Genomic DNA, 24,458 nt, shown 5'->3' on the forward strand with positions numbered 1-24,458 from the left:
TGCTTCAGCTTCATAGCACTAGCGATCCAGTGATGTTAAGCCAGTCTTGAATATTTTTCAGTGAGTCACAGTTCAGCTGTCACTGAAGGAGAAGTCAGTCCATTTTGCAACCTGCTGAAATCCCTGGCATCTTCTTAAGAAAATGTTAGAAATTAACCAGAAAGGCAGCAGAGATACTGCCAACACAATACAGTTTAATGATGGCAAATAAGAAGCACAAAACTGACAAAAGTAAATGCACTTATTTTAAAACACTTAATTTTTACGATATTCACTCAAAATTTACCTTAACATTTGAAAAAAAAAAACCTCAGTTTTATCTATCACCAGTTCTATCACTATCTATCTGGCCAATGTCCAGATAAAAAGTACATATTTTATATATATATATATATATATATATAATATATATATATATATATATATATATATTAAAGGCATATTTTTGCTCCTAAGTGAAAGACAAAAACACTTTACATTTTTTAATTCTTTAAATAAAATAAATATCTTAATAGAAAAATTAATTTCTTAGTTTCTCCATGTTCTAACGAGTGATATTGTTATTGTTTTATCGCCCAACCCTACAGTGAGCTTTGAAAACATGTTTCCTTTGAATTAAGTTGATTTCTCTGAGCCTGTTGGCAGATATTTGTTAGGTTTAATCGTGAACTTACTTCTTTTTCATCAGTTTCTCAGAAAACACCTCATTATGTTATTTAGCTTCGAACTTTATTTGCATTGGAAAAACAGGACAAAACCACGGAGGAAGAACAGTACTTTTCTGCAGAATGCTGTAGAAGTTATTTCCACATTCACGTTTTTTTGTCAAATGAATTAAAACATAATGTAGATCTGTTGGAAGTTGTATTTTCAAACTGTTGCTAATGAATCTTGTTTTCTGCTCAATAGACATTTATGTGTGGGAACATACTGACATATTGTGTTCTCTTCAGTTCAGTCCATAAATTTGATTTATTCTTAAAAACATTTTAAAAATGTTCCTTCACAAATCCTGAATAAACTATTTTATATAATATATGAACCCCACATGAGCATTGCCTCCTTAATTGGTTAATACTTCAAAAACACACAAACAACATACTGCTTTGCATAAACATTTATTGCTTCAAAATCAAAGCGGACAAAGCATACAGAACCCAATTTCAATACATTTTTATTTAAGAGGAAAATTAATTTGATTTGACACCATATTTTAAGAAAGATCCACATGTATGCATAAAGATGTGGATGTGCACAAGCTGCAGTTAAGTGTTTGTAAGCCCTGCTCTACTTCACACGTCTGATCTTCATGCTGATGGACTTCATAGATTCATCGGTGTTCTTCCAGTGGGCCCCAATAGATAAACTGTCATAAACTTTCCCCCAAAGATACAAACCAGTGGGGTTTGCATTAGCACAGTTGTTGTACCAAAACCCTCCTTGAGAGAATGTCATAGCGCAGTTACCGCCTACCCAAGTATCTTGGTCATTGTCAAAGGTGGAGAACTTCATTCCATTGTGATAACTCAAAGAATCACCTACAGAATGGAGAAACTTTCATTATAGGCACTTTCATTTGGGACGTCTAAGATGACTTTTTTAAAATAACTTAAAAAAGCTTTAGTTTAAGCATGGCTTAAAAGATTTGAAACGTCTATGGTGTTTTCACCTGCTCCTCCATCTACAAAGCCGCTCACTTGCAGTTTGTACCCATCAGCCCTCAGAGCCCACAGATAAAGAGTTGTACAGAGCGTAAGCCTTCTTCCCTTTAATGTCCTCCACATCCACTCTGAGTTTATACCTGTATCTGCCCATCAGCTGGTAAAGAAACTCTAAACCTGTTAAAAATTGAAAGGAAACCTGTTTACTAAATGAAAGAACAAAAATATATCTGCATTTATACTGCAGTCCTGATTAAATGTCCAAGGTTTCCAAGAGTCTGATTGTTTTTTTGTATTGTTTTTTTTTTTAGCCCAAATGTCACAAAAACACTCACCCAGCCAGTATTTACCAGTTTTATTACAAAAACCCATTTATAACTCTTCCGCGGCCTAAAGAAATTCACCTCGCCATTCATACGCCTGAGAATCACCTGAAACAGTCAGAAATCATTCATCACTTTCACACAATCATCATTTCATGTCATTTACTAATTTAACTTTTTATGACATTAAAAAAAACTTCTTATTTTGAAAGTTGACAGGCGTTAGTTAGCAACAAACGTACATTTTGTTGCTTTTAATGTCAAAAAACACAAAAAAAAAACTTTTCATACTCTGAAGTAGTAGAGCACAAATAAAAGCACAACGTGTATATGAACATGTAGTCAGATTATATTTGTAAAGATTATTATTGCTGTTTCCATAGACATCAGCGTGTATTTTACAAACTGTTAATGTATGGTTTTGCTAGTACTTATGTGTATTTAAATGTCTGAAACCTAAAATAAGCATTATATGGTTGAAAACACGGAATATTTGTTGCTCAGTGCGTCCGATTGCCAGCCAAATCGCGAAAGCGGCTTTAAATTCAGCAGTTGATGACATGACGCACTGAAAGTTCTAATCACACCGGTGTGATCGTACGCTTCAGGGACCAGCCAAAAACATAAAACTCACATACCAAACTTAATGTTAACCTGTTAGCCAGCACCCCCCATTATGGGACTCATAGCTGAAAGTGCCCTACCTAACTTAAAATTGTACAGTTCATTACTTCAGTGTGTTACACACATAAATTTGGTGTCTTTGGAAAGAAGACCCTTTGGGCTGTACATTTTATCAACCCCCCAATATAAAAAAATATTTACCAACTGTATTGAAGGGTTCTACAAACTATTTTAGTCATTAAACATACCACTGCATATTTTTTTCACTTATAAAACACTAGACAGAAACTTGACAGAAACACATGGTGACCTCTTAGGTCTGGGAGAAAGTGTTGTATTGCTCGAAGCATGGCCAGCATCTCCAGGCAGTTTATATGCCATGTCAGATGGTGACCACTCCACAGACCACGGGCAGGGTGGCCACTCATGTCCACACCCTAGCTGGTGAGGGACGCGTCCGTCGCTAGCGTTACACGGCGACAAGGAGCTCCCAGCACCGGGCCCTGAGACAAGAACCAAGGTTTTCTCCATGTCCAAGGCACATAGGCATCGCAGGTCGATCATGGTCTTGAGCCACCACTGTAGGGGTCTCATGTACAGCAGGCCAAGAGGTATCACGTTGGACGCAGCTGCCATCAGACCCAACAGTCTCTGAAACTGCTTGACAGTGAGTGACCGGCCTTCTCTCACTCTCGCGACTGCGGTGAGGGTCGACTCGATCCGAGCTGGTGACATTCGCACCTGCATCATGGTCGAATCCCACACCACGCCTAGATAAGTGGCCCTCTGTAATGGAGAGATCACAACTTTTCTTGAGCTATACATTATACATTTTTAATCCCTATTAACTGAAAACACAACCCACATTTACATTTATGCATTTAGCAGATGCAAAGCAACTTACAGTGCATTCAGGCTATACATTTTGTATGTGTATTCCCTGGGAATTGAACCCACAACCACAATTGTTAATACAATTACAATTGTTAATACAATTACTCAATGTCGAACCACCGTCTGCTCTGATTGAGCTAAAAATCAAACCAATCATCGATATAGTTCAGTATGCCGATGCCCTGGAGTCACAGCGGAGCCAGAGCTGCATCCACACACTTTGAGAAAGAGCACACTAAGAGTTTAGACCCACGGTTCCGAGATGGGGGAGCACGTGAGGCGGCGCTCTGTTACAATCACACATCCAATGGTCTGATTACACACATGATTCAGAGCTGGTCATGCTAAAGGCATTCCCAAAGAGTTCTCCGACGCTTTTTTAACATTCTTAGAATATATAAAAAATAACCATTTAAAATAAAGTTATGATTTGGGTGATTTATTTTTTTTTATTTATTTATTTTTTTGTAGCCTTTAAATAACATTCAAGACAAAAAAAACTGGACATTGTAACGCTGTTAGAATATTACATTTACATTTACATTACAGTTAGTCATTTATTTACATTATTTGTAAATGTAATTTGGATTTTATTTAAAAATAAAAACTTTCAAATAATGTATTTTGGGTGAAAATAAAGGTACTAGAATACCTTAAGAAAATATATGTTTTTCCAACCTTTAAATTGCGTGCTAATCATGAGAAGAAATTTCAAAAACAATGTTTCCACAACGTTTTTATAACCTACATTTGTTAGCTGCATGGGAATCACACTGAGATGCATCTGCTTATCATATTAGGTCTGAAGATGATAAAACACTAAATCAAAGTGAAATGCGTACCGTCCAGAGTCCTCTGTCATTTATTCCGCTGGAGATCATCTCACAGTAGACCTGCAGCGGTCCATCTATTGTGGTGATGGTGTACACACCACTCACATTTTTCCCACTCGAATACACATCAGAGCAGTCAATGGTAAGAAAACAATCTGATTTGACCTCTTCAATGCCCATCAACACGGGAAACAGAGCAGACAAACACAGCAACACCTGAGAGACAAACTCAAGATCTGAGTCTGATGATCGACGTCTGACAAAATCATACTCACATTCTCACATTCAGAAACTCACAATCATGTTTGTGATCATCACTTCAGACTTCCAGCTCAGAGGATCAGGTGCACCTGAAATACAGTAAATACAATCACTTTGATTTGCACATGAACATGCCTTCTGGCATTTTCTGAAGAAAGAAACATAATTTTAAAAATGACCAGAAATCAAACTCACCGTATGAGCAGAGAATCTTGTGACTGTTCAGGTGGTGGATGCGTCTTTAAATATCTTTATGATCATCAGGATCCTCCTCTTTATCTGACATTTACAAAAAAAAACCCCTTCAAATCTTTATAGGACAGTCATGGTTTCGATGCCATAAAAGGACAAGCTCTTTTGTTCATGTTTTTTTTTTTTTTTTTTTTTTTTTTGTCCATACACTTTATCATCTTCATAGGAATTAAAAAAGAAATTTATTTCATCTGAAAGTGTTGATAAAATGATTGTCTGCAACCGATTGCAACAGACAACTTAAGAAAAACAGTTAAGAAAACCCTTAGTGACAATCTGTATTCTTTCAGTTTAAGGGGTTTGTTACAAACAGGTCCTGATGATTTTCAGACGGGCAAACTGCAGGTTTTATGAAGGCCATTTGTAAGATCTTTTTAACACCAAGTAAGTAAGATTTAAGGACTAAATTGAACACAAAATGTCAATATATTCTTTAAACATAAACATGTAGGCAGCAGAAATGAGCTGCATTAGCAACAGTTTGAAAATACAACTTCCGACAGATCTCCATTACATTCAAATTCATTTTGCACTTTGCAAGTAAATGTACCTTGATTCAAGGATGTTTGAGCTGGAAAATTAGACATTTTTTTATTTTTTGCAATGCATGCAACATTTAATGCCATGCCTTTATAAATATAAGACTTCATACTTTGGTTTGAAAGCTTTTTAAGGCTTTCATTTGTGGAAGGGCATATTAGGATTTTTAAAAGAATTTTAAGACCCAGAGAGAGAGCCGGTACTATTAAAATATAGATTCACCACCAACTAACCACACTTCTTCGTTCACTTCCCAAAATACTCTCATCAAAACTCATCTCAACAGACTCAATCTACAGAATTTATTTTTATTTTTTTTCTAAATGAGAAAGAGAAATTAAAAATCTTAAATAGTGAAGAAGCCACTTGCTCTTCAGTGGCTTTGTTTTACACAACTGCCACAATCTACGAGATACAGAATGAAAACTAATTACTTGAAGTAGAATTTTTTTTTTTCTTTTTTTTTTACATTATAAATGTCTTTACTGTCATTTTTCTTTACATTAATGTGTTGATGAATAAAACTGTTCTACTTTTTCCACTAACATTCTACTAACTTTATTTGTATTTGAATGTCTATTTTTAGTATTCTAAGAACATCAAAATGTCTTGTTTTCTTGTTGTGATTAAAATGTTATTTAAATGTTACTAAATCGTTTCTGCAAGATTCTACTTAAAAAAGAGAATGTTATTTAAATGTTTAGTTTTTTAATATTCTAAGAATTTTTATTTTCCCTCTCCTCTTCCTGCGGTGCTTTGACAATACGTCAAATGGTATGTCATGCTAATAAAACAATCTGAATTTGGTGTAATTATGAATTAAACTCATGCTAAACAGTCAAACCTTGATCAGAACTGTTAATGTAATGTCTCTGTTTCTTCACTAGAGGGACTGATTCTGTTTGAGGAGGCTGAACTCCATCAACATGGGAAGAACCGCAGACAAACATAAACCTGAGAGAGACACACAGTACAGAAGAACCTCAGAAAGATGGAGGAATCAAGAGAAGATCAGAATCAGAATCAGAATTAGCTTTATTCGCCAGATGTGTGCAAACACACAAGGAATTTTTTTTTTTTTTTTTTTTTTTAAACGTGCTCCTGGTACAAACATACATACATGAATACATGCACGTCTGACATGAGAACAAAAAAATAAAAAAATGAATTTAGCAAGATTAATAATGTGTATAAATCTGGAACAGTAGATTGATTTATGTACAGTTTTTTACTATATAGAACTGTATAAAAAATAGAGATATGCATATGTATTTTATATAATACTTGAGAAAGACAATAATTAAAGATGTAGAATAATTTATGGAAATGAATCACAGAACACAGGTAAAGATTCATATGTTAGCTATTTACCCTTAAGAAAAAAAATAATATATGTGAATATATTGGAAGATATAATGTGATATATGAATTAATATATTTTGATATATGGGTCTCTAGTTTTCAACATCCCACTAAGTCAGGCTGTTGTCCCCACATGCTTCAAAGCTACCACCATGAACCATGTATAGCCATATATTGATACATATCAAATATATATTTAGCAATAAGACAGAAACAATACAGTAGCCTACTGCATAGCTTTATTGAAACACTGATTCCTTTTTATTAACACATGGGTTTACATACAGAATTAAATGTCTCAAAAATACATTCCCAATCTACCTACAAAGGTCCGCAATTCTATACAGATTCAAACAAATGAATGTCCACATTTAATCATTTAACAGACACTTTTATCCAAAGTGACTTAAATGAGGACGGGAGCAGTAAAACCAACAAAAGAGCAATAATATGTAAGTGCTGTGATAAGTCACGGTTAGCCTAACACAGTACATGTAGCAAGTTTATTTATATACGTATACTGTGTGTGGTGTGTGTATATATAGTACAAATGTATTTTCACATACATTTAGTAGTTATTAACAATATTATATTCACTATAGGGGGAAGTCGTGGCCTAGTGGTTAGAAAGTTTGACTCCTAACCCTAAGGTTCAGATTCCCAGCTCCATGATGGTGCTGCTTCTCTTCAGTTCACCTCACTCATTTTCTATAGGGTTCAGGTCAGTGGACTGGAATGGCCATAGCAGAAGCTTGCCTTTGTGCCCAGTGGCCCATTTTGTGTTGTTTTTAAGGTTTGTTTTTAGATTATTGTCTGGTTGGAAGATCCAAACATAGCCCATTATAAGATTTCTAACAGAGTCAGTCACTTGTTGATTTTTTATCTGTTGGTATTTGATAGAATCAAAGATGCCATGTGTCTAAACAAAATGTCCAGGACCTCCAGCAGAAATATAGGCCCACAACATCAAAAATACAGCAGTATATTTATATACAAGGGGTACTTTTTATCCCTGTGTGCACCAAACCCATCTTGAGTGTTTTTGCTGCTAAGAAGCTACATTTTTAGTTACATCTGACCATAGAGGCCAGTCCCATTTAAAGTTCCAGTCGTGTCTGACAACATAATATGCTGGAGTTTGTTTTTTGGTGAAAGCATTTTCTTTTCTTGATTTTTATATATATATTATATATTTTTGTCTTGAAGCCCTTCCAAACATGTGATGATGTAGGTGCTGTTTTGTTCATTTTTTTAAAAAGTTTTCTGACCCCGAAACTCAACCTTTTTCTGCAGTTTAAATGCAATTTGTGCGTGAATTAGAAAACATAATGTTCTGCAGCTTATTTAATTGTTTAAGACCATTTCGTGATTTTAATCATTATACAGTAACCAGCAACAACCACCCCTTCCTCTTCTCATGGAAGACATGCGCTGCAGTACTAAACAGTCTCTCTCACTATCGGGCTTATGCCGCATTCCAGGCAACCCGTAACCCATGTTTTTCCAACCTTATACCGGTGAAAGTGCACTGGAATGGCAGTCAAACCCATTACTCCACACCTGTGAACTCGTACTAGATCGATGTACTCCCAGTTCCGAGCTCTGACGTCACATAGCCCGCGAAACAATGGCAGCCCCTATGGATAATATTGCCTATGGATGCAGTGTTTATGCAAGTGGTACACGTTGAAAAAACAGATTCTAGGACAATATAACGTTGCAATAAAATTAAAAATCTAGCTACAATTCCTTGTGATCAGGAAGTTTGGCGTGACTTGCCTGGAACGCTACAAAGTCGTGAGTCGTGGTTTGAAGTCGTGACTTACGGGCTCAAAAAACCTGCCTGGAACGCAGCATTATAATGATTTTTGCGTCTTTCTCGGACAGTTTTAAATGCTTCCACACTGCCGTCATGTTTGCTGCATTAGTGCTGCATTAGTGTTTGATCACGTCACGTCATTGTTCGGTACAATTTGCTTGGTCTTTTTTGCTTATTCACTCAACGTTATATCATTGATATCGCGATATGACACTTTTTTATATAATGTAAAAATTTATTACCGGCATTATAGTGGACGGTATGGCACACCCCTAATATAGTAGCTACATGTAAAAATAAATTACACACACACACTAAATTCACACACACAGGGGACGTCGTAGCCTAATGGTTAGAGAGTCAGACTCGTCACCCAAAGGTTGTGGGTTCGAGTCTCGTACCAGCAGGGATTGTAAGTGGGGGGAGTGAATGCACAGCAAGGCACTGAACCCTCAACTGTGCCCTGGCCACTGCAGCATTGGCTGTGTTCAGTATAGATCACCATACTTGGCCACATGTCACGTCACTTTCACTGACACAATAAATTTGCTCATATTTGGATACATGTATTTTGCATACATGTTCACATATATGTGAGACATTATACTGCATATATGTTAAATTATATGTGTAGCCAAAATTTATATATTAACAAATATATAATTCCATATATTAGAATATATTAAAATAAATATTTACCTTTAATTGTGTTCATATATTGCTAATATATATGTGACTATATGAGCACCATATATGTGTTTACATATATTCCCCAATATATGGAAAGTGGCAATTCCTGATGTATTATTCAGTATATTGTCAAATATTACCACAATGTATTATTCTATATAATTACCAATATACTGAAAATTCTTTAATATATTGACCGTTATATATAATAAAATATATTTTCTTTCCATAAGGGTAAGCTGGAGATGGCGGAAAAACTGTTTTTTTTATGTCTAGATGTTCTAGTCTGGACTTACATGCATGTTCCTGAGTTTTGCACTTCAAACCTGAAACACAGTTCAGACCTATTTTTGTTGAAACTAGAATACTAGAAATATAAACCTATTTTTGTAAAATGATAGCAAATACCAATGCGTCTCTCATCGTGTTTCTTAGCTTATGCTCTGACTGAACTGAGACAATGATGTTTTTTTAGCTTTTGAGATTATAAACTCTAGATTTAAATTAAGAATTCACCCTAACCAAATAATAGCTTTGTTTGGTGTCACAGGTGATGACATTCACATAACTAAAGACAAAGAAAATGCCTTGGCATTTGTAACATTAATAGGTAGAAGAATAATTATTTTTAGTGTGGAAATCACCAATTCCACCTAAACTGTCATTATGGCTTAGTCATTTACTGATCAAATATCTTCTCAGGGGATCAAAGATGTGGGATATGGGAGGTTCATGTTGGGGTGGGAATGTGTGGGATGTTAAAATATACACACAATTACAAAGTATTTAAAAAATAAAGTATAAAAAAGTGTTTTTTTCCAGATATCCAAAATGTACAGGTGCTTCTCAATAAATTAGAATGTCATGGAGTACAGGTGCTTCTCAATAAATTAGAATGTCATGGAAAAATTTCATTTATTTCAGTAATTCAACTCAACTTGTGAAACTTGTGTATTAAATATATTCAGTGCACAGAGACTGAAGCAGTTTAAGTCTTTGGTTCTTTTAATTGTGAAGATTTTGGCTCACATTTCTTTCATTTTCCTCTGACTGCACCCGTCAAATGTAACACACCAGCCAGGAAAAGCTGACGGCTATTTGCAAAAAATTTGCTTAAATGCGTTTGTTTGATAACTTGTGGTTAAAGCGACACTCAGAGGTCAAAAGCTGCAAATGCACTTTGCAGACGCAGCGGTAGAAAGCACACTCTGGTTGGCCACCTACTGTATACTCTACATACCCTAATTGACAAAGAAACCAGACAAAATAAAAGAAAAATCTTTTCATGCTTTGATGACTTCAGAAAAGCTTTTGACTCCATCTGGCATGAGGGACTTTTACTTGGATCGATATGCAAACTGGAAGGGGTCCAGGGAGGGGGGGCAAAACTTGATGTGTTGCATGACTAGCCATTCAAAGCACTTCATGAGAATAGGTTGAAGTGCAACTGGATGGTAGTCATTGAAGCAGGATGGGAGAAGGGCTTCTTCGGGACTGGAATGATGGTGGTAGCTTTGAAGCATGTGGGGACAACAGCCTGACTTAGTGATGTTGAAGATGTCTGTGAAGACATCAGTGAGTTCCACTGCACAGTGCCTCAGTACACGCCCAGGAATGTTGACAGGACCCGGAGCTTTGCGTGCATTGATCCTGCTGAGGGATCTCCTCACACTGTCCGTGGTCAGCGTCATCACCTGGTCATCGGGAGGAGGTGGAGTCTTCTGTGCTGTGGGGCTGTTTTGTGCCTCAAAGCGAGTGAAGAAGGCGTTCAGCTCATTCAGCAGGGAGATGAGTCTGTAGACCTCCCCTGCCATCCATGGCTTCTGGTTGGCCTGGACAGCATCTTCTTAATTTGTCATCATTAAACTGTATTGTGTTGGCAGTATCTCTGCTGCCTTCTGGTTAATTTCTAACGTTTTGCAGGTTGCAAAATGGACTGACTTCTCCTTCTGTTACAGCTGAACCGTGACTCATAATGAAAGATATTCATGATTGGCTTAGCATCGCTGGATCGCTAGTGCGATGAAGCTGAAGCACAACAATGACTGATGATGAATCGAAATCTTCATATCAGATATTTTGAAACTCTTCAAATGTTTCATCACAACACTGTGGCTTTCCATCCGCCCCTGACCTGATGTGACCTTTACCCCGCTAGGACACAGACAACAGGACACCATCATCATCATCATCTCTGTTGAGGAAGAAGAGGAGAATGTGATCAATGACGACGGGCTGCAGAGAATCGCTTCCTCCAGTGAAAAAGTGCATCTCCTGTTGTCTCTCACATCATCCAGCCTCATATTTGTTTAGAGCTGTTTTGGCTTGTAAACGTTGCTTGAACTGTGCAGATTTCTCTCATGATTCAGAACTGATGACTTTTTCACTGGAGGAAGTATTATTACAGACTCGTATTTTAGTTAAAAACATCTTGATGGATTTGTTTTAGCTTTTGTCTTCTCCAGATGTGAACTGATGGACTGGAGTGGATTACTTGTGGATTATTGTGATGTTTTTATCAGCTGTTTGGACTCTCATTCTGACGGCACCCATTCACTGCAAAGCATCCTTTGATGAGACACTGAGGCAATCCTACATTTCTCCAAACCTGATGAAGAAACAAACTCATCCTAATCTTGGATGACCTGAGGGTTTACTATGCTTTGTTATTCTTATGCCTAGTTATTTACGTAGCGGCAAATATAGTCTCCTACATTCACAGAAAATAGCTTTGGCGTTGCAGAATAAGGTGGATGCTTTCACATGATATGTGCAAGGATACAAGAAGGCCTTTTTTCTTTCTAGAACAGTATAGTTCCACCTCAGAATGATGATTTGAACACTATAGAGATTTTAAGGAAGAAAGACCCGTTCACACACCACAGACGATGAAGATTACTGTTTTAGCGTCCATTCTGTTTATTTTACTTGTGCGCTGCAATTTTGTCGCCTGCGGCCTGAATGCGAATTCGGAGTGGATTCTGATTGGCTGTCAATGTTTTAGTTGTTTTATCGTTCAGCAGCTGGAAAAAAAATCTCTTTCTCTATGAAAGGGAATCCAATGATATCATTCCTTTTTTCGGAAATAGAATGACTTTTAAAAGACAGTAGTTTTATCGATGTAGTTCTTGGTGTGAAGTGCTATAGTGAAATTGCAAGGCTTTAAACTCTAAAAAATGATTTTGATTGAGATGTTGTGGAGCTTAAGTTAATTTAAACCCAGAGCACTGCTTTTTTGTATGATTTATGTAATATTTTTGATGCATACATTAGGGGGCGCTGCTGCATCTAAGTTCTCCTTCACACTGGTTGATTAATGGTTAACTGCACACCTGTGGACAATAAATACAGTAATTGTTGTATGGTTTTAAAAAGGGAGTAGGGAAGGATAAGGGCCCATTTTCCTGATAATGGACTGTTAAAGACACTTAGAAGCCTAGCTGGATCCTGGCGGGTTCACGGAGAGAAAAGGGATTGTTTTGTGGCATTTGTGAAGAAAGCTAGATTTATTGGACTGGAAGTAGACAGTGGGGAAAAATCTGGATAGAGAGGAAATGGAAAATAGGTGGACACCACGGCAAGCCTCAGGAAAAACTAAAGCCCAAAATATACTTCAGTTTTGACTCGTACAGCAAGGGCCCACCGATTGTGTGCATGATGCAAATTTCATCACTTAATTAAAGTGCATTGCCCAATCATCACACATTTGCATTAAAAATAAAGGTTTCAAAAGGGGGGTTTTGCAGAAGAACCATTTTTGGTTCCTCAAACCTATCAGTAAAGAGTTCTTGAAAGAACCGTGTTTTTTTACAGTGTGAAGGACATTTTAATATTCTAAAGAACCTTTTTACACCATAAAGAACCTTTTGTGGAATGGAAAGGTTCCATAGATGTTAAAGGTTCTTCATGGAACCATCAATGCCAATAAAGATCCTTTATTTTTAAGAGCGGTTGTTCAACAAGATGGCAACACTGGCCCTGGCCTAGTTTCACAGTAGAAACCAAACTAAATCTGTTCCACAAATCTGTCATAACTCCTGGAGAAAAATAGCTCAGATGCTGGACATAGATTAATCTTTCTAGAGTGCATGTGTTGACGGACTGCGTTCATGTGTGCTGTCAAATGAAGTATTCTTTGAGAGGCTACGCATTCAGCTGTATGCATACTTGACAGGCAGGGTGCCGTCGGACACAGACAGGGAAGTCTGAAATGATATTATTCTTTCAATGATATATATATTGTTTGCCAGCATGATTCTATGAGTCTTCTGTTCTCTGATTCTGCTTAAAAACAATGCATGTCTCAGCAAATGTCTAGATCTTCCCTTGACTTCTCAGTCTTTCTGAGTCTCTAAAGGGTTTTTAGTACTGTGTTTATGATTTATTGGTGTTTAATGTTTATTTCAACTGTTGCAAACCTGCCAATACAAATAAACAATGACCCAGGAACTGTTCTAGCGGAAGGATAGCATTTATTTTACTTAAAGTAACTTATTAAAACATATATTTTTGGCTTTTATGTTTTGTATTGTGTTGTAATTGTTTTTATGAAAGCAATAAGGTATTCAAGGTGTGCTGTATGGGAATGATAGCATAACAATTGCCTATGCATTTTTTAATTTTGTCATTTGATCTGAATATCATCATTTGTGAGATTTAGTCAGACGAAACAGTCATTATGTCATATGTTCAATTAAAATATAAACAATTAAACACATACATATTCATAATCCAAAACATAAAACAAAAAATAAAAATCAATCAAAAATCTGACATACCTTCAGTTAAAATATGGGCAATTACATATGTAAAAATTAATATGCCTGTATGTAAGTATTTTCCTAATTTATAAATGAGACCTGTTTAGTTGGTTAATAATAATAACAAAAATAAAATATTTCTTTGATGATAAACTTTTATTGCTTCAGACCAGATGTGATTCCAGCTGCTGCAGTGCAGAAAAGCATGTAGAAAAGCTTCAAGTCGTGAACCCAGTTTCAACATATTTTTATTTAAGAAGACAAGGGATTTTAGGACCTTGTCAAATTCTTATTTACTGTATATATTTTTATGCAAGACAACATGAGTGAAACTATTTCATATGTGGGGTTTCTTGATGTTTTAAAATATTTTTTCATCATTAAAAGTCAAGTGAATGTGTTTGTCACCATATTTTAATAAAGATCCACACGCATGCATAAAAGTTGTGGATGCGTGCACAAGCTGCAGTGAAGCATTAAGGCTTGTGAAGCAAATATAAAGGAAGGAATCCGTGCTCTACTTCACACGTCCGATCTTCATGGTGATGGACTTCAGAGAATACCAGGTCTTCTTCCAGGTGTACCAGGTGGCTCCAGTATCTGTAATTCTATTATCTTTCTCCCACAGACAGTTACCAGTGGGGTTTGTGCGATAACAACTGTTGTACCAAAATCCTCCTTGATAGTATTTCAAAGCGCAGTTCTCTCCTGAAAGGTCTTGGTCTTTGTCAAAGGTGGAGAAATTCATTCTATTATGATAACTCAAAGAATCACCTGCAGAAAGGAGAAACTTTCATTATAGAGGCATGTTTACCTGGACATCTAAAATAAAATATATATATATTTTTAATAAAAATTATTAGGTTTTAAACAACATGGTTTTAAAAACTTTTAAAACTCTATTACTATCATTTTATTTGCTTAAATTCTTCATTATAGTCACACATTTTGGAAACTGTAAAATAAAACGTCTGTGGTGTGTCACCTGCTCCTCCATCTACAAAACCGCTCACTTGCAGTTTGTACCCATCAGCCTCAGAGCCCACAGAGAAAGACTCGTACAGAGCGAAAGCCTTCTGCCCTTGAAAGTCCTCCAAATCCACTCTGAGTTTATACCTGTATCTGCGCGTCAGCTGATAAAGAATCTCTAAACCTGTTAAAAATGAAATGAAACTGGTTTAATAACAAACATAATCTGCATTTATACTGCAGTCCTGATTAAAAGTCTTTGTCTTTGATTTACTTTTTCTCTTTGTTTACTTTTTATCTCCAAAACATCACAAAAACACTCACCCAGCCAGTATTCACCGGTTTTATTACCAAAACCCCATTTATAACTCTCCCACGGCCTAAAGAAATTCACCTCGCCATCCATAGGCTAAAAACTGTGACATGAAAAACGCCTAGAAATTGTACAAAAAGTAGAATATTAATGGAATGTTTAGATTACATTTAAGGAGGTGTGCATTAGTCTATGCCATAAAAAATAAAACGATTGAAAATGTGTCTTATTGATGAGTGTTATTGTCAGAACATTGGACTTGTCTGTGTGTGTTTAATTTGCCATCATTAAACTGTATTTTGTTGGCAGTATCTCTGCTGCCTTCTGGTTAATTTCTAACGTTTTCTTAAGAAGATACCAATTTCAGCAGGTTGCAAAATGGACTGACTTCTCCTTCTGTTACAGCTGAACCGTGACTCACTGAAAGATATTCAAGATTGGCTTAACATCACTGGATCGCTAGTGCGATGAAGCTGAAGCACAACACAATGACTTTGATGATGAATCAAAATCTTCATCTCAGATATTTTGAAACTCTTCAAATGTTTCATCACAACACTGTGGCTTTCCATCCGCCCCTGCCCTGATGCGACCTTTACCCTGCTAGGACACGGACAACAGGACATCATCATCATCATCTCTGGTGAGGAAGAGGAGGAGAACGTGATTTACAATGACGGGCCGCAGAGACTCACTTCCTCCAGTGAAAAAGTCCATCTCCTGTTGTCTCTCACATCACAATCCAGCCTCATATTTGTTTAGAGCTGTTTTGGCTTGTAAACAAGTGATATTACATCTCCTGATTCAGACCAGATGGACTTTTTCACTGGAGGAAGTGATATTACACAGGAGGACTTGTTATAGACTCGTATGTTAGTTAAAAACGTCTTGATGGATTTATTTCAGCTTTTGTCTTCTCCAGATGTGAACTGGAGTGTTCTGGATTACTTGTGGATTATTCACTGCAGAGCATCCATTGCTGAGACACTGATGCAATGCTACATTTCTACAAATTTGATAAAGAGACAAACTCATCCTATTCTTGGATGACCTGAGAGTTTACTATGCTTTGTTATTCTTATTCCTACTTATTTACCTAGCAATAGAGCGTAAAGATTGCAGATAAAGATTGTAGGCAGATATAAAGATTGTAGTGCAAAAAAAGCTTATTCAGTCTGATTTAAAGTTCAGTTCTTTTATTTAAACTGACTGAAGAGGTAGTAGAATGATGTCAGTTCTATGCTGAATGAGGTAGTGAGCAGACCAATGCTGCACAAAATGACTGGTGCATGTCATCTTATGTTAGTGGGGGGGGAGTGGAAGGACCTGGGGATGTGGGACCTGGGGGGGAGGACGGTTCATAGTTCAGTGGTGCCTGGGACAGAAAAGGGAAGTGGGGGCAAGTTCGGGAGTGAGTTTAGCTTCCTGACAGCCTGATGAATGAAGCTGTCCTTCAGTCTGCTAAGGTGAATAAGGTGGTGCTGAATAAGGTGGATACTTTCACATGATATGTTCAAGGATACAAGAAGGCCTTTTTTCTTTCTAGAACAGTATGGTTCCACCTCAGAATGATGATTTGAACACTATAGAGATTTTAAGGAAGAAAGACCCGTTCACACCACAGACGATGAAGATTACTGTTTTAGCGTCCACACCAATGCGTGAACATTATGTTTATTTGCTGTCTGTCTCTTTAAATGTTCAAACTCTTTAAAGTCGAGTGGATTCTGATTGGCTGTCATGTTTTTGTCGTTCAGCAGCTGGGAAAAAAATCTCTTTCTCTATGAAAGGGAATCCAATGATATCATTCCTTTTTCGGAATTAGAATGACTTTTAAAAGACAGTAGTTTTATCGATGTAGTTCTTGGTGTGAAGTGCTATAATGAAATTGCAAGGCTTTAAACTCTGCAAAATGATTTTGATTGAGATGTTGTGGAGCTTAAGTTCATTTAAACCCAGAGCACTGCTTTTTTTGTATGATTTATGTAATATTTTTGATGCATACGTTAGGGGGCGCTGCTGCATCTAAGTTCTCCTTTACACTGGTTGATTAATGGTTAACTGCACACCTCTGGACAATAAATACAGTAATTTGTTGTATGTTTTTAAAAGGGAGTGGGGAAGGATAAGGCCCATTTTCCTGATAATGGACTGTTAAAGACACCTAAAAGCCTAGCTGGATCCTGGGGGGTTCATTTGCTTAAATTCTTCATTATAGTCACACATTTTGGAAACTGTAAAATAAATGTCTGTGGTTTGTTACAACTGCTCTTCCAACTACAAAGCCGCTCACTTGCACTTTGTACCCATCAGCCTCAGAGCCCACAGAGAAAGGCTCGTACAGAGCAAAAGCCTTCCCTTCAATGTCCTCCACATCCACTCTGAGTTTATACCTGTATCTGAGCGTCAGCTGGTAAAGAAACTCTAAACCTGTCAAAAACATGAAATGAAACTGGTTTAATAACAAACATAATCTGCATTTATACTGCAGTCCTGATTAAAAGTCTTTGTCTTTGATTGTTTAGTCTTTCTCTGTTTACTTTTTATCTCCCGAACGTCACAAAAACACTCACCCAGCCAGTATTCGCCGGCTTTATTACCAAAACCCTTTTTATAACTCTCCCACGGCCTAAAGAAATTCACCTCGCCATCCATCCGCCTGAGAATCACCTGAAACATTCAGAAATCATTCATCACTTTCACACAATCATCATTCATCTTTTTAAAAGATTTTAAGGTGTACAACCTTTGACAATCTTTGTTCTGCAACAAATGTAAATTCTGTAGTGTGATTTCAATGACTGTAAAGAGCACAAATAAAAGCCTGAGCGACTATTTGAATAATAGTTTATTAGAAATCGTGGTGTCATTCACACTGGGGTGCATCTGATAATAAAATATCCTTTTGCAAGATAAAAAACATTGAAATGTGTACCGTCCAGTGTCCTTGGTCTTTTTGTTCGCCGGAGACCACATCACAGTAGACCTGCACCGGTCCATCTTTTAAAGTGATGGTGTACACGCCACTGACATTTTCCCCACTCGAATACACATCAGAGCAGTCAGTGGAAAGAAAACAATCTGATTTGACCTCTTGAGTGCCCATCAACATGGGAAAACAGTGCAGAGAAACACAGCAACACCTGAGAGACACAAACTCAAGATCTGAGTCTGATGATGGACGTCTAACAAAATCACACTCACATTCTCACATTCAGAAACTCACAATCATGTTTTTTGTGATCATCGCTTCAGATGTCCAGCTCACAGGACCAGATGCACCTGAAACACAGTAAATACAATCACTTTGTTAGAACATGAACATGCATTCTGTCTTTTTCTGAATAAATATCATTTTCATAAACTCACCGTATGAGCTGAGAATCTCAGGGAACAGGTGCATCTTTAAATATCTTTCTGATCATCAGGATCCTCCTCTTTATCTGACATTTCCAAAAAAAAAGAAAAAAAAAAAAAAAAAAAGACCTTCAAATCTTCATAGGACAGTCATGTGTTCGATGCCATATAAGGACAAGTTTTTGTTAATCTGGCAACCTGCTTTATCATCATCAGAGGAATCGAAAAGGACATTTATTTCAACATTGATTTTATCCAGTTGCAACAAACCCCTCAAGAAAAGTTCGCCCTTAAAAATGAACATTTTGTCATCATTTACAGTAGGTGGCCAATCAAAAAAAAAAAAAAAAAACATTTACATTTACATAAAGGCTCTTATGCATGTTATGGTTATTAAACAGTCATTATGAAAACCATTAAAACTACACAATTTCCTTATGTTGTATTAAGGGGCTTTCATTTCTATCTTCGTTTTTGAATGAAAAATCCTGACCCATGGTCTTTGGTCTTCTCTGTACAAGACTGCACGTTCATGACACTCTATTCGTGTCACAATTTACTCTGACTCACACCCACAACATAAAAATAAAAAAATATGTTGTACAAGAAAAATAACCAAAAACTACAACATTAACTTGGAATAGAAATTGTACCAAAAAGTAGAATATTAACTTGGAATGTTTAGATTACATTTAAGGAGGTGTGCATTCGCCTATGCCATAAAAAATTAAATGATTGAAAATGTGGCTTATTGATGAGTGTTATTGTCAGAACATTGGACTTGTCTGTGTGTTTTTTTCCCTGTGACCCAGTTTCTGTCTCCTTGATTGTTGATTAGTTCCCAGGTGTGTCTCCTTAGTGCCCAGATGTGTCTCCTTAGCTCACTCGTTATCCTGCCTTTAATAGCCGATGTCCTTTCAGTTCAGTATTGTCGGGTCTACCAGTAATGTATGTGTGTCTTCCTCCTATTTTCCATGTTGGAGTTACCCTGTGTTGGATTAATAAAGACTTTTCTGATTATCCTTGGCTCTGTGTTCCTTCTGGCACAGTAGTGTGTCAAAAGACCCAACCCTAACAGTTTTAATTGCGTTTCTAACCTCCTTTTGTTTCCGGTGTTTTTTCCTCAGTTCTTTTTCTTTCCATTGTGTTGTATGGATCCCCTCCTTTACCCGGAATACCTCCTCCTGCTGAAGCAGGGGGAGAATTCGCTCGGGGCACACACCAGGCTGTTTTGGATCATGGCATGCCTCACCAACTACCTGGACGACGCGCTCTGTGTGTTCTATGACGCCAGTTTTTGAACACCACATACAGAATGCCGTCGTCTGAGGATGGTCCCCGAGCGAATTTCGCTGCCTTTGTGGAGTGGACACTGGCGAGAAATGGATCTCCATTCCCCACCTGTTCCCAGGGATTGATCGCCAGTGCCACTCCCGACCCAGAGCCCAGCCCACCATCTCCCCATGGTAAGGATACGGAGCATAAGCCCGAGCCCAACAATGACGGAGAGCCAGAGCCCAACCCATCAGACCGGAGTGATAATGCCCGCCAAGAGGGAGACAGCTGCGGATGGTTTGAGTGTGGAGTGGAGCTCCACCCCCTGCACCATGGCATGGTCGCGGCTGAGGGTAAGAGGACTATGTGGCACCAAAAGGGCCAAAATGAGGAGGAAGATCTTATAGACTGGGAATCTGAACTGCCCCCTTTCCCTCTCTCCGCTGGTCCCGTCCAGCCCTCCTTTGTCCTTGGTTCCCTCGTCCATCCCTGAGGGGGCTTCCGGTCCTCCAGTGCCTGCTCCTAGAAAGTGCCCTCCAGTGCCTGCTCCTAGGAAGTGCCCTCCAGTGGCCGCTTCTTCTCCAAAATACCCCCACCCCCCCCCACCTGCTCCTGCCTCCTCCACCGCTGTCATCTGGCAGCCCCTCTGCTCACCCTCAGTCCACCATCTATGTGGTGCGAGCCCCGCGGGACTGCCATCCTCCCTGGAGTTTCCCTTCTGAGTCTCCCTCACCTACGCCTCCAGCCTCCGAGGCCTGGACTCTGACCCGGCCCATAGTCCCAGTAGCTCCAGCTCAGCTCCTAGCTCCCTCGCCTCCACCGTCAACCATCGATCCATCAGCTCCACTGGGCCCCCTCGTCCCTCCGGCTCTGCCTTGGTCAGGTGTCGACCCGCCATCTGGCTGCTCCACGTCTCTACTAGCTGCGCCTAGTCACTCCGTCCCACCAGTTCCGTTGGGCTCCTTCCTGCTGCCAGCTCCACCTTGGTCCTCAGTCACTCTGGCTCTGCCGCGGATCTCCCGCCTCCGCCTTGGTGACGGAGCCCCCGGCTCCACCCTGGCCCCCTGGATCCTCGGCATCCCACTGGCTCGTAGGCTCTCCGTCTCCACCTCGGGCTCCTCCTCCATCTGCTCCGCCGCCATTGGTCGGCCCCGTTGGCCCAGCGGCCATTCCTCCTCCATGGCTCCCTCCCACCGTCGGCTCCACCTTGGGCCATCATTATGGGTGTGGCCTGGGTCCAGCTGGACTCCTCCTGTCTCTTCCCTGGCTCCTCCCTCCGTCGTCTCCTCCCTCCGTGGTCTCTGTCTGCCGGCCCCCTTCTGCGAGGACGCACCTTCCGGGAGGGGGGGGACAAATGTCAGAACATTAGACTTGTGTGTGTGTGTGTGTGTGTAGTGTTTGTTTTTTGTTGTTGTTGTTGTTGTTGTTTTTTTCTGTGACCCAGTTTCTGTCTCCTTGATTGTTGATTAGTTCCCAGGTCTGTTTCCTTAGTTCCCTCATTATCCTGCCTTTAAAAACCCATGTCTTTTTCAGTTCAGTTTTGTTTGGGTCTACCAGTAACGTGTCTTCCTTCTGTTTTCCATGTTGGATTTACCCGTGTTGGATTAAAGACTTTTCCGATTATCCTCAGCTCAGTGTTCCTTCCGGCACAGTAGTGTGACAGTTATAGGCTAGGTCTAGTTCTAACACATATTTTGGCACTAACATTAATGCCACAAATTATGAAAGGCTTGAAACTTACATTAAATAACAGGTCACACATACTTATTCGTTATCTGGCCTTTTTTAACACATTTTATTCCCGTATACAGAGCCCATTACATGCCGAAAATTATGTCCCTGGTGTAAAATAATAATTAAAAAAAAATTAAAATAATAATAATAATATGCGTGTTTACATAATTAATCTTTTTTAAAAAAAAATAATAATACTGATAATAATACAGTTTAGCATACAGAGTTTTGGCGCGTGCGAGAGATTGGGGTAATCTGTAAAATGTAAAAAAAAAAAAAAAATTGATTAGACAAAATAAAACTTAAGAATTTTCTGATGTAATTAGAAAACAACCCCTGATTCACAACATACATTTCCAAACGCATAAATCTGGTATAGACCTGCACGGGCCTCTAATCTAGGCCCTATAGCAGCCCTTGGCTGACAGCTTACCAGTGTCCTTGGCCCAAGTCCGAATGGAGCCCTTGTCTTTTTTCTCTCTTTTTTGCTTCCTAATTACACTGCTATTGCAGCCATTAAAATAGGTCAGTTTTGTTTTTAATTGCAAAGTTATATTTCTTAATGTTTCATAATTAATTAATTTAGAAAAATGTTTGGAACATTTTTTGTTTGTTAAATTAAAGTTGTTGTTGTTGCTGTTTTAAGTGAGGACTAAGCGGATAGCAGCAGACAGCTGAGTTGATCAAGTTTGATCAATTTAGCATTCTCAAATAATCTTTCTTAAAATAAAATCTGTAGATATTAAACACTTAAAAGCATAGTACTGTGTTCGCTTAAAACATTTAACCTAAAATAAAAGTGCACTGTTAGGCGTATATATAAGCGTTTGTGCGGACAAAGCACTCTTAATGCATGCGGCGCCAGTGCAATCACCTCATTTTGTTCTTTAGTGGAAACAAGTAGGCTATGCCATCATTTTGCTCTTACAGATAAGACTAATACTTCATTCGGAAGTGTAAATGGTCTACTCTTATTTTTTGTGTGCAATCACAGTATCAACAAAACGTTGTGCTTATGTAAAATAGAGAAAACAAACAGGATGCTTGCCATCTCGTCTGCGTGAACAGGGAAACGTTAAGCTCGGGCTGAAATGCAAAGTTCTAAAATCAGGGGCAGTTTAGCTTCGCAGTGTCTGAAACTGATGGTTTGTATTCACAATAAGCTACAGAATACATGTAAGACTGGATCCATGAAGGCCTAATAATGACAGTAAGATGTTAAATAATGTATGATCAGTCAGTCCCAAGTGTTACAAACCTGGCTCAAAGCACGCAACAGAATAGAGAAAGACCACACGCGGAATAACCATATATAGTTACAAACCTGGCTCAAAGCACGCAACAGAATAGAGAAAGACCACACGCGGAATAACCATATATACTAGATTTATTAAATAAATAGAATTTAACAGAATAAATGTTATACAATCAGTAATGAAGATAGCTTTGAAAAATAAAAGTGTAAGCAATCAGTATAGTGAGGTGCAGTGAATAAGCAAAACAAAATCCTAGTCGGTGCGGGAGAGATGGAACAACGGCAGTCCACACCAGTCGGTCTCATCTACAGCGTCTTTAAAAGCCCAGACCAGGAACTGATTAGCACAACTCCAAACACCTGCGCCCAGCTCACCTGTAGGAGACAGACACAGCACACAGGCAGGAGGAGGAGCCAGGCAAAAGCCGTGACAATTACTAGTTTTTATATGAGGTTGAAAAATAGATGGTGCTATTATCATCGGTGCTATAAGTTAGTTTTGCTGTAGGCTATTCATTAAAATCACTGCATGTCCAGTTCACAGCATTTGAACACTATAATAAACACAAAAAAAATTATCTGCATGGTGACACTGTTATTTTTATTATTGCAAAGTGAGATGGATGAAAAGTGCATCTTGCGTGCGGAAACATGCAATGTTTATCAAGTTAATCTGTCCAGTGGTAGAAGCTGGTCAGTGATTTCAACTACACAGGTTCAGAATTGCGTTTTTTTTTGTTGTTGTTGTTGTTGTTGTTTTGTTTTTTTCAATAATAATAAAATAATATATAAAATGATTATACAGATGTGTGTATTCTGGCACTTTGCTGGTTTATTTTACACCATTTTTTTCTTTTAGATAAAGCATGTTCCATTTTACACTGAGCAACCAGTAGTGTGAATGAATTCAGTCCCAGCTGGAGGGGGTTGGGGTTTGGGGGGTAGTTCGCTTCATCGTGGGGGGTTGACATAAAGGTGTGAATGGAGAGTGATGAGCGTTTCAAACTTGCTCAGCAGGTTTAGGCAAAGTGTCTGTTTTAGGACACATGTCTGGTTTGGTTTGTCATTTGCAATTTTTGCAACTGACGGAAAGAGATACATTACCATAAAAAAAAAATATCCACGAAATAAAAAAATAAACCTTAAATAAAGATATCCAAAACAAAATTTGGCCAAAAAGACACAAGCGTCTGCCAGAGAGAGAAAAACTTTTGTTCTTAATTTATATGCTGCTTTGTACTATTTAAATTGTACACGGCAACGCTGCAGTCATTTTGGCAATACAAGTTTAAAACTATATTGCAGTAATAAGAACTGTCCCGAGACATCATGTAGGCCTAAGCATTTTTAGTTTCATTACTGGGGCAATTCCAGCGTTAAGGACATGATATTTGCAGACAAACCTTGAAATATAAATCCTCACGAATGTATTCATTACCAATATACTGAACCATCTCTTTATGTTTTTTTTTCTAAATCCCAAGTAGAGTCCAGACATCAGAAAAGTATCCGTCTATGAACGTGTTTTTTATAGGC

At 38.2% G+C, this 24,458-nt stretch overlaps 1 protein-coding gene and 2 long non-coding RNA genes across 3 annotated transcripts in view; 1 reads left to right on the forward strand and 2 right to left on the reverse strand.

Annotated features, from left to right (window-relative positions):
- The window catches only part of LOC109066844 (microfibril-associated glycoprotein 4-like), a 198,673-nt gene that overhangs the window by 38,203 nt on the left and 136,012 nt on the right, over positions 1-24,458 (forward strand). The window lies entirely within an intron of this gene.
- Positions 1,397-15,385, reverse strand: LOC109066555. The gene is made up of 3 exons (XR_006161670.1): positions 15,313-15,385; positions 1,670-1,838; positions 1,397-1,538 (listed from the first exon to the last, which is right to left on the reverse strand). It is a non-coding gene; the product is annotated as an uncharacterized LOC109066555 (long non-coding RNA).
- On the reverse strand, positions 2,029-4,686 carry LOC122147504. The gene is made up of 3 exons (XR_006161669.1): positions 4,633-4,686; positions 4,345-4,551; positions 2,029-2,092 (listed from the first exon to the last, which is right to left on the reverse strand). It is a non-coding gene; the product is annotated as an uncharacterized LOC122147504 (long non-coding RNA).

This window comes from Cyprinus carpio, chromosome A14 (genome assembly GCF_018340385.1).
Source record: "Cyprinus carpio isolate SPL01 chromosome A14, ASM1834038v1, whole genome shotgun sequence".
Taxonomy (NCBI): Eukaryota; Metazoa; Chordata; class Actinopteri; order Cypriniformes; family Cyprinidae; genus Cyprinus; species Cyprinus carpio.